Source organism: Dromiciops gliroides, chromosome 4, assembly GCF_019393635.1.
Source record: "Dromiciops gliroides isolate mDroGli1 chromosome 4, mDroGli1.pri, whole genome shotgun sequence".
NCBI classification, from domain to species: Eukaryota; Metazoa; Chordata; class Mammalia; order Microbiotheria; family Microbiotheriidae; genus Dromiciops; species Dromiciops gliroides.
In genome coordinates this window covers 327,623,340-327,639,406 of record NC_057864.1, presented here as the reverse complement: position 1 = coordinate 327,639,406, position 16,067 = coordinate 327,623,340, and the positions used below count along the sequence as shown (strand labels likewise).

General features: G+C 37.0%; 1 pseudogene; it reads left to right on the top strand.

Moving 5' to 3' along the window:
- The first annotated feature begins 11,322 nt into the window (after nt 1-11,322).
- Nucleotides 11,323-11,760, top strand: LOC122726028 (annotated as a pseudogene).
- Nucleotides 11,761-16,067: the final 4,307 nt, after the last annotated feature.

The window sequence follows — 16,067 nt, the reverse complement described above, 5'->3', positions numbered from 1 at the left end:
TTAAGCAAAAGGCACTAATGAAACTTACTTTTAAGTGAATTCCAGGAATGTTGGAAAATTATCATGCTTACTAATTCATGGGGGGGGCAGGAATTGTATTTATGTCTCAAATACATGAAACATCTTATGTTTGCAACAAAGGTTTTAATATATAATGCTAGAAGATGCTATGCTATTAAAAATACACACAGGGGGCAGCTAGGTGGCGCAGTGGATAGAGCACCAGCCTTGGAGTCAGGAGTACCTGAGTTCAAATCTGGCCTCAGACACTTAACATTTACTAGCTGTGTAACCCTAGGCAAGTCGCTTAACCCCAATTGCCTTACTAAAAAAAAAAAAATACACACAACATTAAGTCTACCACACGACTTTCATTACACTACCAAGGCCCATGGTACCTGGATCCTCTATTACTTAGAGCAATATTTCCTAAAATGGGACTTAAGAACTTTTTGTTGGCACTCCAGAGTTCTTAGAATTTAGATTACTTTAGTCCTCAGATAGTTGCTATGAACAGAGATTAAGGTAATTGGAAAATTTTCACAAAAATTTATTGTGAATTCCAAAGATATCCTGGAAAGGGGGAGGAATTGTGGAACTCCCAGTGAAAACTGGAAATCAAGGCTCACCAGACCTATGTCCTAACCTTCCCCATCTTCTATCTATAGGCCTTGAATGGGTCATGTTATATGGCACTTGGTAGAAAATAAATATTTCGCCATTGTTTTATGTCAATTATTTGCATTTTTGTTTGTCCACATCGACTATGTTTGTATACAATAAGGATAAAAAAGCAAATCAGAATCATCGAGCAATTAACTGTGAGGACTGTTAAAAGGACATGTATTTTACTTTCCCCTTGCACATAAAGTACCACAATTTCCTAGATGTTTCCCTGTGGCACAATAGAAACAGTACTCCATTTGGAATTAAAGGACCTGGGTTCAATTCCTACTTTTTCCCAGTGTAATGTTGGACAAATCATTTGACCTTAGTTTCCTCATCTTTAAATGAGGAAGGTGAACTAAACTATCTCTGACATCCCTACCAGTTCTGATTCTGTGATTCTAAGGCAGCTGGATGGTGCAGTGGATAGAGCACTGAACTGGAGAACTGGAGTCAAGAATACATGGACTGGGGGCAGCTAGGTGGCGCAGTGGATAGAGCACCAGCCCTGGAGTCAGGAGTACCTGAGTTCAAATCCAGCCTCAGACACTTAACACTTACTAGGTGTGTGACCCTGGGCAAGTCACTTAACCCCAATTGCCTCACTAAAAAAAAAAAAGAAGAAGAAGAAGAATACATGGACTGGAGTGAAGAATACATGAGATTAAATCCAGTCTCAGACATTTACTAGCTGTGTGACCTGTTAAGTCACTTAATCTCTGTCTGCCTCAGTTTCTTCCTCTGTAAAAGATGAGTGAAAATAGTAATAACTACACTCAGGTTGTTGTGAGTATAAAATCAGATAATATTTGTTAAAGACTTAGCATAGAGCCTGGCTCATAGAAGGTGCTTATAAATACTTGTTCCCTTCCTTCATCTTTTATTGTTTATTTCATTAGGCTGACTTCTTAATGACTCTTCCCCAGAAAATTTTAGAAAAGCAACCAGTATAGGAAGAGTTCACTTCCCTAACTTCTTTTCTGGTTCTTCTGACCCATCCAACAAAGGCTACTTTGGATGCATTTTGGACATTAGCATTAGCTCAGTAAAGAAACTTCTAACTTTGTGTTGAAAACCTGTATGGTCAAAGTGATTTCCACACAAACTATAACTCAGCACTGACTGAAAAGATACCATTATCTAGAGGATTGATTTCCTCTTAGGAGCTTAAAATAAAATTGTCCATATTCCATTAAATTATTCCATTATGGACAATTTTCCTCTGAGCTGATGTTTCTTCAAGGAGCTGATTGTTCTGTACATCAAGACAAAATATGACTCAAAACATAGCAAAATGAGATTTTATATGGAATTTATAGTATATAACTTATCAGTTAGTTGTAGTTTAATTTCATGAAGAATATTTTAGAATTCCATAAATATGCCAGAATTGCTATCATCCTGTCTTTCAGCAGTCAAAACAATAACTTCTAAAAAATCTCTTCTTTTTGATGCCTCTATAAACAATTAGCATCTCTTTGTTAAGCACTAATTGCTCCTACTACACAGCTGTGTCACCACAGTGCTCAAGAAGGATAGCCCAAGAGCTAAGGTGTTTATTAATTTTTTTTAAATACCATAGCAAACTGAGTGAAAATGGGAATTATAAGAATACTACCTTCCAACTGCAAAATTAGTATTGAAATGCTGAGATATTCCACTTTTTTCTTCTAGACAGCCATATGTACTTTACAGAAGGTAGAAACTTCACAAATGTTTATACTGATAGGAATGAACTACAAGTCAGTTTACCTATTTCCTCAGCATGGGAGTGGGTAAAGCACAGAACTGGAGAGCAGAACACAGCTAGCTAAAAGAGCTACCTAACTCATACATTCTGTGGAACCTTAAACAAAGTGTCAGTATTTTTAATACTTTATCTTTTCCATGGGTAAAACCAAGAAAAACCTACTTCCCTCCAGACAATCTTCACAAAATGCCATATATCTTCCAGTAAAAGAGTACTAAGACATTTATTTACCAAGACTACTGACATATGTCCTTTACAATGATGCAATGTGGCTGACACATTACCACCACTTTTACACTAAAGTGTGTTTCAAAAAGCTCTTTACATAGCAGAAGTTTGCAGCTATAGAAAAGGAAAAAATGCATAGCAAGGATTAAAAACATTAGTAAATTAAATATTAACTTAACTAACAGTAAATTAAATACTACGGTAAATTAAATGCTAACACTATCCAATGCAATATTTATTTCAAATACTACAGGAATCCATGATTTCATCTACATGGAGACTCCCTCTGTCTACATATGTTTCACGCTTTTTGCAAATGAATGGATGATATTCATGAGTTGTTACCCCAAAAATTCATCACTTGGTGGTCATTTCTGTTGATGTGGCTTGTTGAATGAATGAATATAGGTGAGTCTTTCCTAATAGACATAGTCCCCACCAGAACTATACTTGAACACATTCTAGCTTGATAGAATGTGTCAAAACTTGCAATCCCCTGGCATAATATCCCAAAACCCAAGGTCAATTCCAAGGACTTTAGTGAAGGTATTCAACAAACTAAGGAACTGAAATACCCTGAAAACAACAACAGCAGCAACTAAATGAGTCCTAACACTAAATATTTCCAAATTGTCTACCTCTAACACTAAAATGGAAGCATTATCTGGGTGTTCAAAATGAACGTACAACAGTACCCTGTTTTCACTTAGTCTAATTATTTCAATGATCATCATGAGGGTTTTTCAATAGTCATATATGCATTGTTACATATATACATAAGTACATAGAGTTCCCTTAGTGGTAATACTCCAAACCAATAAAATTATAGGTCTAATCCCTTCAAAATCTGAATTGTTGGCATACTATTCAGTGTCACTTTCTTCGTGACCTACTAAGAGTTATCTCAGAATTATCTTGAACAATTAGCCCATCAAAGGATATCTGAAAGAATTAATGCAAGTGTGTTTATTTTTTTTTCAACCTTAAAAATATTTTATTAAGCTCCACTTCCATGTAAAGTTTTCAACATTTGTTTTTATAAGATTTTGAGTTCCAAATTTTTTCCCTCCCTTTCTAACCTTCCCCCTCCCCAAGACAGAAAGTAATCTGATATAGGTTATATACGTACAATCACATTAAATATATTTCTGCATTAGTCATGTTGTGAAATAAGAACCAGAACAAAAGGGGGAAACCTCAAAAAAGGAAAAAAAAAACAAGAAAAGTAGAAACAGTATGGTTCAATCTGCATTCAGATTCCATAGTCCTTTTTTCCATTTTCCATCATGAGTCCTTTGGAATTGTCTTAGATCATTGTATTGCTGAGAAGAGCTAAGGCTATCACAGCTGATCATTATATAATGTTGCTGTTACTGTGTACAATGTTCTCCTGGTTCTGCTCACTTCAGCAACAGTCCACTTAAGTCTTTCCAGGTTTTTTCTGAAATCTGCCTGCTCATCATTTCTTATAGCATAATAGTATTCCATTTCATTCATATACCACAACTTGTTCAGCCATTCCCCAATTGATGGATATCCCCTCAATTTCCAATGCTTTGCCACCACAAAGAGAGCTGCTAGAAATATTTTTTTTACCTGTGGGTCCTTTTCCCTTTTTATGATTTCTTTAGGATACACACAGCCCCATAGCTCTTTGGGCATAATTCCAAATTGCTCTCCATGAATACAAGAGTAGAAAGACAAAATCATCACTTACTATCCAGGTGACTATAAAGGATCATAGCTTTAAAGTTGAAAATACCCTAGAGGTGATTTTAGTCTCATTTTTACAGATGAGGAAACTAAGGCCCAGAGAGCTGAAGTGATTTGCTGAAGGTGACACAAATTATAAGTGACAGAACCAGGACTGGAGCCCATATCCTGTAGTTCTGAATTCAGAAAACTTTTCACTGCCCCACCTCAACTCTTCCTCCTTGGGCTTTTGCTAAAACACTAGACAGAAGGGGAAAAGAATTACCAGGCACACTGGGTAAAAGAAATTGAATGCAAGATGTGAAGGAGTTTACCATCTTTTGCCATCTTACCAAGAGCCCTGGGAATAGGGACATTAAATAATAACATTCTAGAAAAGTCATTAGCATCTGCTTTGCTGTTGTACCCTGAGGATCATGGGAAGTTTCCATCTGATTTGCAATGAAACCTTCTATATATGTGTTGTGTCCACACTAAAATATGAGCTCTTTGTGAACAGGGACTCTTACTTTTCTATTTGTATCCCCAGAGCTTAATGTGGTACTTGGTACCGAGTAGGTGCTTAATAAACCTTGCATTCATTCATTCATTCATCTCCCTGTAGACAAGAGACATGCATGTTCAAAGCAAAACTTCAAGGAGTCTCAGAAGACCTTAGTTTTAATATCAACTTTGACAATGAATTGTTAAGTGACCTCCCATGAGTTCCTTTATTTCTCTGAGCATCATTCTCTAATGAATATATAGCAAGTGTGCCCAGACACTGTCCTGTATCTAGGTGTAAAATTTCCTATGTGAAGTGTTAAAAGTCCTCTTGTACCCCCATTCATAAGGACTTTCTTCCAGCACTGATCATGTCTCCCTCCAATAGATAAATAGATTAATGAATAAATAAAAAGATCAACAAATAAATAGGATAGTGGGCATCAGACACACCACCCAATCCATCAAAATGCTCTTTCAGAGCTTCTGGTCGATTGAATTCGCTGATGTTGCATTGGCCCTTGGGTTTGTAGTCAAAGCTCCTGCTTCTGGTGATTTAGAGACATGACATTAAAGTTATTCATGTCACAAAAATGTTGACAGCCCACAAAATATTCACTAACTCCTTCTAATGCATCTTAAAAATGATGCATCAGAAGACAGTGAGCACCAGTATCCTGAAGACAAGATTGGGCCACCCCAGAGGGTAACTGGACATTCATCTGGTGGTCTATAGGGCAAAGTGCTCTATTCTGGGGATGGGAAGGAACCGAGAGCACTGGCTACCTACAGTAACCCTTTAGCTGGATATCACGGGAATGTGCTCACCCTCCTTCGTGGGGAGCCTAATAGTGTCTGAAGAAGAATAAGACTTAAATGTTGAGTATTCATTCCAACTTTAATTAGAATCTTTTTCCAAAGAATAATCTCCCTTAAAATTTAGCTTGATTTCTCTGGGGAAGTCTGTGGGCTGTTAAACTGGATGGCTGTTGAAAATAAAGAGGTTTTACAAATTTTAGAGTGCGTGTTCCCATCCAGTAACTCAAATTGTTTATGGCTTCAATGAACCTGACAATGTTGGCCAGGGACTTCTTGATCTAGTTCCGGCATTGTGCTTGAGGCATCCCAGCACTCAGAGGGAATAGATGTGGGAAATCATACATTGCTTTGGCCACATGCAAGACAGCCAGCAGCCAGCATGAACCCCTCTGTGTACCATCTGCATTACAAGGAACAAGCCTAGGAAGCCTATTTCTCTGTGAAGCCACAAATTGTAAAATCTAGCCCCCAGTGATTGACCTGTAAATGAAGGACACAATTTTACTCCCACTCAGATTTCCTGCCAATCCACTGCAAAAGTGTTAGGCAGAAATAAGATAGGGGTTATATTCATAGGTTATTTGGTCTAGCTGATTCCAATTTCTCTAGGCACCTAAACAAATCACAGCATTCTTTCATCTCTCCCTATCCTATCCCTTTGCCAGTAAGATACAAAATGGGTCTTTTTTTAATTGGCAGTTTCTTTGCCACCTTAAATGAGGTTACATTTCCAGGGACCACCAACCTTCCAGACAGCTCACTTTCCACCATGGTCTCATGAAGACAGATATATTGACCAAGCTGGCCATTATCTGCCTTTATCCAGATCACTGAAGCCCATCAGTGCAACCTGTACCTTCTAGTTTGTACCTTCTAAACTACTAATAGATCCTTTCTCACACAGCTATGAGGAAATGCTATGCCTTTAAATGTAAGGGACTAGAAAAGTTTTTACCTTTTTCTCCCCCATTTATCTATATAAATCCTGCTTCTAGCAATGTTCATCCATTCCCAATTTTATTTGTCAATAGGTCAAAAAGTTCTGTAATATATTGCTCCAATAATTAGGTTCACTTTATCACTAGCTTGAAACAACAATTGGTTCCCATGTCTACTCACCCTCTGACATTCAGAATATCCTAGTTCTCCTATCTTAGTGCAGTGCCTGACACATAGTAAGCCTTTTATAAACAATAGATGGTGGTGGTAGTGGTAGTAGTGGTGGTGGTGGTGGTGGTAGTGGTGATAGTAGTAATGGTGGTGGTGGTGATGGTAGTAGTAGTAGTAGCAGTGGTGGTGGTGGTGGTGGTAGTAGTGGTAGTAGTAGTAGTAGTAGTAGTAGTAGTAGTAGTAGTAGTAGTTCCAAAGTATCATATTCTGTATTCTGATCTCAAAGTATAACAGCTGGGAGAATACAACAGTGCAAAGCCACAAGAAAGAGGGAAAAATCATAGAATCACAAAATTTTAGAGTTTAAAGGAACCTGATCAAGCATCCAATCCAAACCATACCTGAAAGAAATCACCACACCATAACATAGTCAATAAGACATCATTCCACCTCCATTTGAAGACCTCCATTGAGCTGACCTTCTTTTACACAACTCTGATGGTCAGGAATTGTTGACATCTAGCCTATAAGTTTTCCTCTTTGAGATTTCAACCCATTACTCTCAGTTCTGTCCTAGGGTCACACAGAACAATTAATTAATTAAAACTATTGAATTCAACTATTCAGCCAGTTTCAAATCCATCTAACACAAAGAACACAGAATCTGGGAGAGCCAAAGGGAAGATGCTACTAATGGGAGTATTAGTAACCTAATACTAATGAGGGGGTGTGAGGAAGAAGGGTCACGGGGTAGAAAGGATGTGCAAAGAAGAATTTATATGGTGTTCCTAGGGAATCACAATCCACCTCTAAACTACCTTTCCAACTTTCTTCCATACTATTTCCTTTCCTGTACTTTATGTTCTAGAATAACTGGGTAACTCTGTCCTCCTTTCTAACTCAACCTCCTCATATCTTTTTGTCTTTAATCTTACACCTCCCCTCGCTGGAATGGATTCCACCCTCCTAATTCTATTAGAATCCCTTCTCTACTTCAATACCTGATTTAAAATGAAATCTTTTTTCTCAAATTTCTCATAGTATATCAGTTGAGCCCCTCCTATGCAATTATCATTTTCTCTTTAATTATAGTTATTTGTACATATCTCCTACCCTACCTCTCCATTAGTATGTAATCCCTTTAGGAATAGTATCTGTGTTGTAGTTATCTTCATATTCCCAGCATTCAGCCTTCTCTTACATATAGTAAATAATTAATAAATGTTTGTTGAATCAAATAATATTGCATGAATCTTACTCCTTCTACCCTCTATTGGCACAGCCCCCTAATTTGTAATCCTCAGTTTTCTCATATGTAAAATGAAGGCGTCAAACTAGATGAGTTCTAATTTACCGTCTAGATCTAAATTTCTATGCTGTCTTCAGTACTACTTGAGATTATACTCTATAATTGTCATGGAAATCAATAGCATAAATGCAAAGTTTCAGGGGTGCATCTGTAATAGTAAACAAGGGCTTTGAGTTAGTTAAGATGTAGATGACACAGTTGCAAGCAAACCAATATAAATCCAAGAGGGATGTCCAGTTATCTTGAAGACAAGTAGAAAAGAAGGGAAGTTAGTCAAGTTTTTGGTTGCTCCATTCCACTTACTTACTTGTTTTAGATTGGCATGAGAGTAAGAGTTTCATTTTTATCAGGGAATCCTTGAAAAGGAAGGAAACCACAGCTGTGGGTCAGAGATTATTTGATCAGGGAATCTACGGTGTGGGAAATCCCTTAGACTAACCCAGGAAACCATCAATGGAGAATTTTAGTTATCTTGGCAAAGGAAAAAAATTCAGGACCCCATATGTGTCAAATTTTCCCTGGCTTGACCAGACTGAGTCTCTAGGATTTGTTTGCCAAACCAAGGTGGATGTTTTGGGACCAAGAGGAAACTGAAAACAAAGTCAAGGAGTAACAATTGAGCAAAGTTTCTTTGCAGTTCATTATTATGGAGGTATATGGGAATGGCTGTTTAAGGGCTAGAAGGTAACTGTTAGGTCAGCTCCAAGTCATGGAAGACACCAATAGCTCACTTAAAGCTATAGCTGAGCATCACTCTTTAAGAAATCTCCTTTATAATTCCTATAAATACTTGTTTGGATAGTTCCAGAATAACCATAGAACCCCCCATGTGGACAGTGCAGGCTGTGGGTGCAGCATCTACAATGGCATCCATAACTCTACTTCTTCTCTGGTCTAAATTGCTCACCCTCAACCTATTCTCACACCAGTTAAGAGTTTTTCCTGGAGTAGAGGGACTGGCAATAGCCATGGCCATGTGGCTACTTCTTACTGCTGTCTCTCAAGGTGCTGAGAGTAACTCTTTTTTGGAGGGGATGTGGGGAATGGAAAGGGAAAAATACATCCCTATTACTTGCTACCAAGTCTTTACCAGTGTATTTCATTTTTACACAAAATCAGTTACCATAACACCATTAACTTTGGGGGGGGGGCGATGAGGGTTAAGTGACTTGCCCAGGGTCACACAGCTAGTAAGTGTCAACTGTTTGAGGCCAGATTTGAACTCAGGTCCTCCTGAATCCAGGGTTGGTGCTTTATCCACTATGTCACCTAGCTGCCCCAATACCATTAACTCTTAAACATATAACATTTAACAAACAATAAGGCAGCTAGTTGGCATAGTGGATAGAGTGCTGGGCCTAGGGTCTGGAAGATCTCTTCAAATCTGTCCTCAGATACTTGTTAGCTATAATCCTGGGCAAGTCAGTTAACCTCTACTTGCCTCGGTTTCCTCATCTGTAGAAATGGGGGGGAGGAGAGTATAATAGAACCTACCTCCCAGGGTTGTTATGAGGATCAAATGAGACAAAAATTTCTAAAGTGCTTAGCATACCACCTAGCACATAGTAGGCACCATATAAATCTTAGTTATTTTTATTATAAGGCAAAACCAAGAAAAAATCATGACATCTATTCATCAGAAAGCAAAAGCAGGAATAATCATAACATTCTCTTAATAGAAGGCAAAAACAAGAATGGCTATAACATTTATTCAATAGAAGACAAAAGCAGAAAATGATCAAAATATAACAGTCCACCTATTTACCTGGGAGACACTCTCCTATCAATATAATCAATGTCTATGAAGGAATGTGGGGAAATATTTGTAGAAACCTAGGGGGTAGGAACTCAATTGAGTACAGAAACCCATGGGACCAAGGCAACTCAAGATTCTGAGAATCTTTACTTGAAAATTACCTTCAAGTCAGCTCTAAACAGTGTGGTGGCTAGAAAAGATCTAGGTTGGAACATAGATATTACATGAAACAGGGTGCTTTGTGAAGATTGGTCCATGCTATTATTGTCTTCAAACTTCATGGTGAAGAGGAGAGAAACACAGTCATTATGGTGATGGAGATGTGTAGTACTAGAGGGATTATACCCAAGTTTAATTGTTCCTTTCTATTGGATTGTTCAACCAAGGATGGTATGCTGAGGATGTGCCTGAAATTGAATGTAAACCAGGACCTTAATCCAAATATTAGAGTTGAGTAGCCTGAGGATTTAGAAGAATTTCCATATGAAATTCCAGCTGGCCTTGACACACTTCAGCTCAACCAAAAGATACCCTCTGAATTTTGGTGCCCTGGGACAAAACCCCAGTCAGCCTAACCTCTCATTCTGGATATTACCCTTCTATTAATGCAGTCCAAATTCACATTATGGTGTGTTTTTTTAATAATCAGATAACAGTGTTGGATCATATTGAATTCATGGTCAGCTAAAATCTCTAGAACTTTTCACTCCAACTACTGCTAAGCCAACCCTCCCTCATCCTGTATTCTTGTAGTTCATTTTTTTAACCTAGGCACAAGACTTCACATTTCATATTGTATCTTTAAGACTAACATCCTAAGTATGCAATGACCAAAGATCATGAGTAAACAATTTTCAGAGAAAGAAATGCAAACTGTTAATAACCCTATGGAAAGATATTCTAATTCCCTAATAAACAGAAAAGTACCCCTCTCACTAGACTCACACTATAATGCATATACATGTGTGTGAGTCTACATATATGCATGTATGCATATATGTATCTGTGTGGGTGTGTGTACATATACATATATGTACATGTATATTTCATTGCTGGGGCTATGAGGGAATAACAAATACATTGTTGGTGGGACTAAAGATAGGTGCAAATATTTTGCATATCATTATACCAATATGCAATCATAAGATCATAGATTTAGAGTCAGAAGGGACTTTAGATGCCATCTAGACCAACTTCCTAATTTTAAAGATGAGGAGATTAAGGGTCATAGAGGTAAGTTAATTTCCCCTTGGTCACACAGCCATTAAATGTCAGAGGCATAGTTTGAACCAATATCTTCCTGACTACAAATATAACACTTTAACCACCACACACTATAAAATAAGAAACACAAAACAACCAACATCTTTTGAACCAGCAATTCCATTGAAAGCACTTCATCCTAAAAAAAAAATTTTTAAACATTAAAAGAAAAGGATTACCTCTCTTTCTCCTCGGATCCAGTGGCGGGCTGTCGTATCTTGGATCATGGCAAAAATCAAGGCCAGGGATCTTTATGGGAAGAAGAAGGAGGAGCTACTTAAACAGTTCAATGATTTAAAGGTGGAACTTTCCCAATTGAGAGTGGCTAAGGTCACTGGAGGACCTGCATCCAAGCTATCTAAGATCCGAGTCGTCCGAAAATCTATTGCCTGAGTCCTGACTGTCATCAACCAGACACAGAAAGAGAACCTCAGGAAATTCTATAAGGGCAAGAAATAGAAGCCCCTGGACCTTCGGCCCAAGAAGACCCGTGCCATGTGCCGCAGGCTTAATAAGCACAAGGAAAGCCCGAAGACCAAAAAACAGCAGAGGAAGGAACGCCTGTGCCCTCTTCGGAAATTTGCTGTTAAGGCATAATTTGTAGAAGTGCTAAATAAAAAGACAAATTGTTATAACCTGTGGTACTGAGGAAAAAAAAAAAAAGAAAAGGATTACCAGTACAAAAATATTCACAGCTGCTTTATTTGTAATAACAGGCAAGTGGAAACAACCTGTATGTCCAATGACTGAGTAAATCATGACATATTAACGAACTATTTCAGTACTGCATAAAACCATAAATTAATATAAATATTAATCATACAAGGAAATATTGAAAGACCCATGTGAAGTAATCCAAGGCAAGACCAGTAAAATCAGAGCCATAGATACATTGACTACAACTGTATAAAAAAGTGTCCCTGGATAGGGAAAATATAACATAAGTATGTGCATTTTTTTAAGAAAAGTAAGCAAAGGCAAAGGTAACAGAACTTGAAACAGATTTGAAAAGGAGAGGCAAAACAAATGCATTTTTGTTTATTGTTTATTAATTCATTTGTTGTGACTAAAATTTTAACACCCTATTTTTGTATGTTTATTTGACTATTTGAGTCCTTTTATGGCTTATTAGTTTTATAGTTTAAAGTTCCCAACAAAAATTCACATTACTCCAATTTTGCCCTTCACTTAAGTCTATTGAAATCTTTTCAGTCTGATTCTGTTATCCAAAATATGAGTTTGTGTTCCTCATTTTACAACATCCACAAATTTGGACAGAATATCTATTACTTCATACAAAGCATTGATAAAAATGTTGAATAGAATATAACTGAGTGCAGGGTTTCGTGGAACCCCTGTGTATACCTCTCTACATATACAGTTATCCCTTCCACATCACGGGGGTTAGGGGGATGGAGCCCCTGCACTCTGGACAATCAGCATAAAAATTTTTGGTCCTCCCTTCCTATCAGAAAAGTCTGAAATTTTTCTTTTTCTTTTATGTGGTGTTTACAGTACCTTATTGTAAAATTTGGGTTAAATACTTGATCATAGGCTCCATGTCATCTACTGGCCTTCACATGTCATCAACTTCTGCAAAACTCACAAAAACTTACCATTTGATTTCTTATGCCAACCCGTGATATATTGAAACCTTGATAGGGAAAGTCACAATGTGGAAGGCATAACTATAATTCCTAAATAACATCTAGTCTCTGTGAAGAGAAAAAAAACCAATGACTCGTGGACTCTGTAGCAGAAACACTAAGGTATTAGGAAAAGACAATACAAGTTGCTTAGATTGTGCTACACCCTCAAAAGCATGTTCTAGGATAGTTTAACCCCTTATTCTTAAGATTCTGTGGGACCCCCATGAGAAAGAGGAATTCACCAGAGAATAAAAAGTTTTCCGTGATGATAACCCCAAGTTTAGTCTCCTCCAAGGGGAGCTAAGGACCTACTGCAGTATTGTAGTTGCTTCTATATGTTTTTGAACTCCTGTGAATCCTTTACATCTGTGAAGTGAAATAAAGATAGCCCTGTGCTTGACTTGAATTTGCTATCTTGAATGTTTGTAGGGGAGCTTGAACACCTTGTTGTACATGTATGGGGAAACCAAGACAAAAGCTCTAGATGGAAATTGTACTTTGAACTCCCACAATATTTATTTTCTGTTTCGCTTACTTGACAGTTCATGAAGCATTGCCCTGTGGTATTTCCTATATTATTCTGTATTCTGATTTTTATCTTTATGTATTATCTCCCTATTAAGATTGCAAGTTTCTCACCAAAAAAAAAAAAAGATTGTAAATTTCCTAGTGAAACATCTTTGTATCCCCCACAGCATCTTGTATAGTAGATATTTAACAAATATTGAAAAGCTAATTATAAAATATGAAGTCGCCAGATTTCAGATAAAGAAGTCACAGGGAAAGGATATAAGGACTCAAGCAGAGATGGTCTCCAAGGTTTTACATTGGTAGGGTTGAAGTATTAGAGCTGAAAAACCTAAGCAAGGGCCTTGGCAGGATCACAAAAAGGAACATTGACCAAGAAAGTCAGATAGACTCAAGAATGAAATTTCCATGAAAAGAAATAGAAAACTATAAAGTCTAAAGAGAACCAAATAAATATATCTATAACTGAATGAGAAATAACAAAGAGATTCAGGAAGAGAAAGAAAACAGAGGAGGGGAAGAGAAAAAATGAAAGATGAAGGAATAAAATATGCCAATAAAAGATATTTGTTATGAGATGATTCATAGGGGACAGGTGTTTGAAAACTCAAGCCTGTCCTACCAAATTCAGAATGCTTGGTCACCCTAGACTACAGATGCTCCTCTCTTTATGTAATCAATGTCCTCTTTTAAAATGTGTAAATTAATGTTTTGACAATTAAATCAAATTTAAATGCTTACAGTCATTGCTATTTAAAACAAGCCTTTTGTTAATTATTTTGTAAAGTTGTAGACTTTTTTACAATATATAAATACTCTATAATTTATCTTTCATGTAAATACAGATTTTCATAAAACTACTTTTCATGAAGCAATCATGACAACTCTCTCTCTCTCTCTCTCTCTCTCTCTCTCTCTCTCTCTCTCTCTCTCTCTCTCTCTCTCTGAATCAAGAGCCAGACAATACAAGTTCTCTCCAGGGAACTTTGGAAATATAAAATCATTTTACTTGTTTTACTATAACTCTGCTCATTTCTAAAATCAGTTCAATATGGATATTGTTCCCAACATACAAATAGTATATCTGAAACACTAGAAAGCTATAATTTGTTCCTATTATCTCAAAAGCAGATATTTTTATAGGCTCACCCAGAAATATTATAGAAAATGTGTTCCCACATTCATCAACTGGAAAATATATTAAACTAATGTCCTCTTTTCCTCTAACAGAAGTTGATTATCAAATGGCTTTGGATGTAAAAGCCCATGAAATCACCTAGATTGAAACAGTCATTTTATTCTTTTTTTTTTTTGAAGAAACAACAAACTATTGAGCAAGAGATCCTTTGCAAAAAGAAAGAAAGACAGCATCAGTAATCTTTTGCCAAAACAAAAAACAAAAACAAAAAACCAACAACAACTGCAACACAGAAAGAATTATCAGCCTCTGGGACGACTCCTCTATTGCAACCTGTGGCCTGTCTCTACAAACCTTAATTAGTTAGAGAGATCATGATATAGAGCCTCTTCAAACTGGAGAAGAGTGGTAGTTCTGTGTGGAGAAATAGAACAACCTTTTGTACCTGGTAATTTAAGGAGCAGCAACAGGGTAATATGCAGACAACAGAGGGTGTAGCATGTGGTGTGGTTCTCAGCGAAACAGCAGGCCTCTAATGAAGCCTAGTAGTGGATAGCAGCTGGTAAACTCTGTGCTCAAAATAGGAGGCTCGGAGAGCCTTTATTTGCTAACAAAAGACTGCAAATTGCTCAAAGGCCTGAGTAGGCAATGAGAACATGTTCATATGGTGAGCCAGTATATAAATTTTCAAACAAATATTACAATATATAAATTTACAGTCATGAAAATCAGAGGAGTTCCATGATTCTGGACATTTGGGAAAGAATAAGTACATAAATTGGCTATTAAATTTTCTATAAGAAGATCACCACCTGCTCTCCTGCAGCTCTGAAGCCAGCACCCAGACTAAAGAATACATATATTGCAGCTTGCTCTGGTTCACACGACCAAAGCACATATCTCATCAGCAGCCCAAATTGACTCACCATTTCTTTCGCAACATGTTTTGTATATTATGATGAGTTATGGGAATGCTTTATGGTTGTATTCATGACCCAATAATAAATAGTAATGTGACCAATGACGTGAAGCCCAAGAGCAAAGTACAGGTGGCTTATGGAAACAACTCAAGGATATTGGTGACTTTTCTGTTCTTAAGGCATATTTTACAAGATTCTTTTCATGTACTGTAAGGTTTTTTTCCACAACAAAAGCACTTTACAATGAATTCTGTTCCCAAGACCACCAGGTATCACAATAATTTTGATTACACAAAATTGAAAATCTTTTGCACAAACAAAATTAATGCATCCAGGAAAAGAAGAGAAGCAGGTAACTGGGGGAAAAATCTTTGTGTTAAAAATCTCTAAAAATGTTTTTGTACCAAAATACACAGACAACTAGTATAACAAAAAGAACAAAGGTCACATCCCAATTGAGAAGTGGCCAAAAGTTATGAGCAAATAGTTCCCAAAAGAATTTGAAATTATTAACAACTATAAGAAAGAATGCTCCAAAACACTCAAAATAAGGAAACACATGAAAAATACCTCACACCCAGCAAATTAGCAAAGATGACAAAAGGTGGGAGTAGTCAGTAGTGGAAGGGTTGTGGGAAAGAAAAGCACACTACCATGTTATTGGTGGAACTACACATTAGCACAAATATTCCAAAAAGCAATTTGGAATTATGCAAAGAAAGTGACTAAAATGTC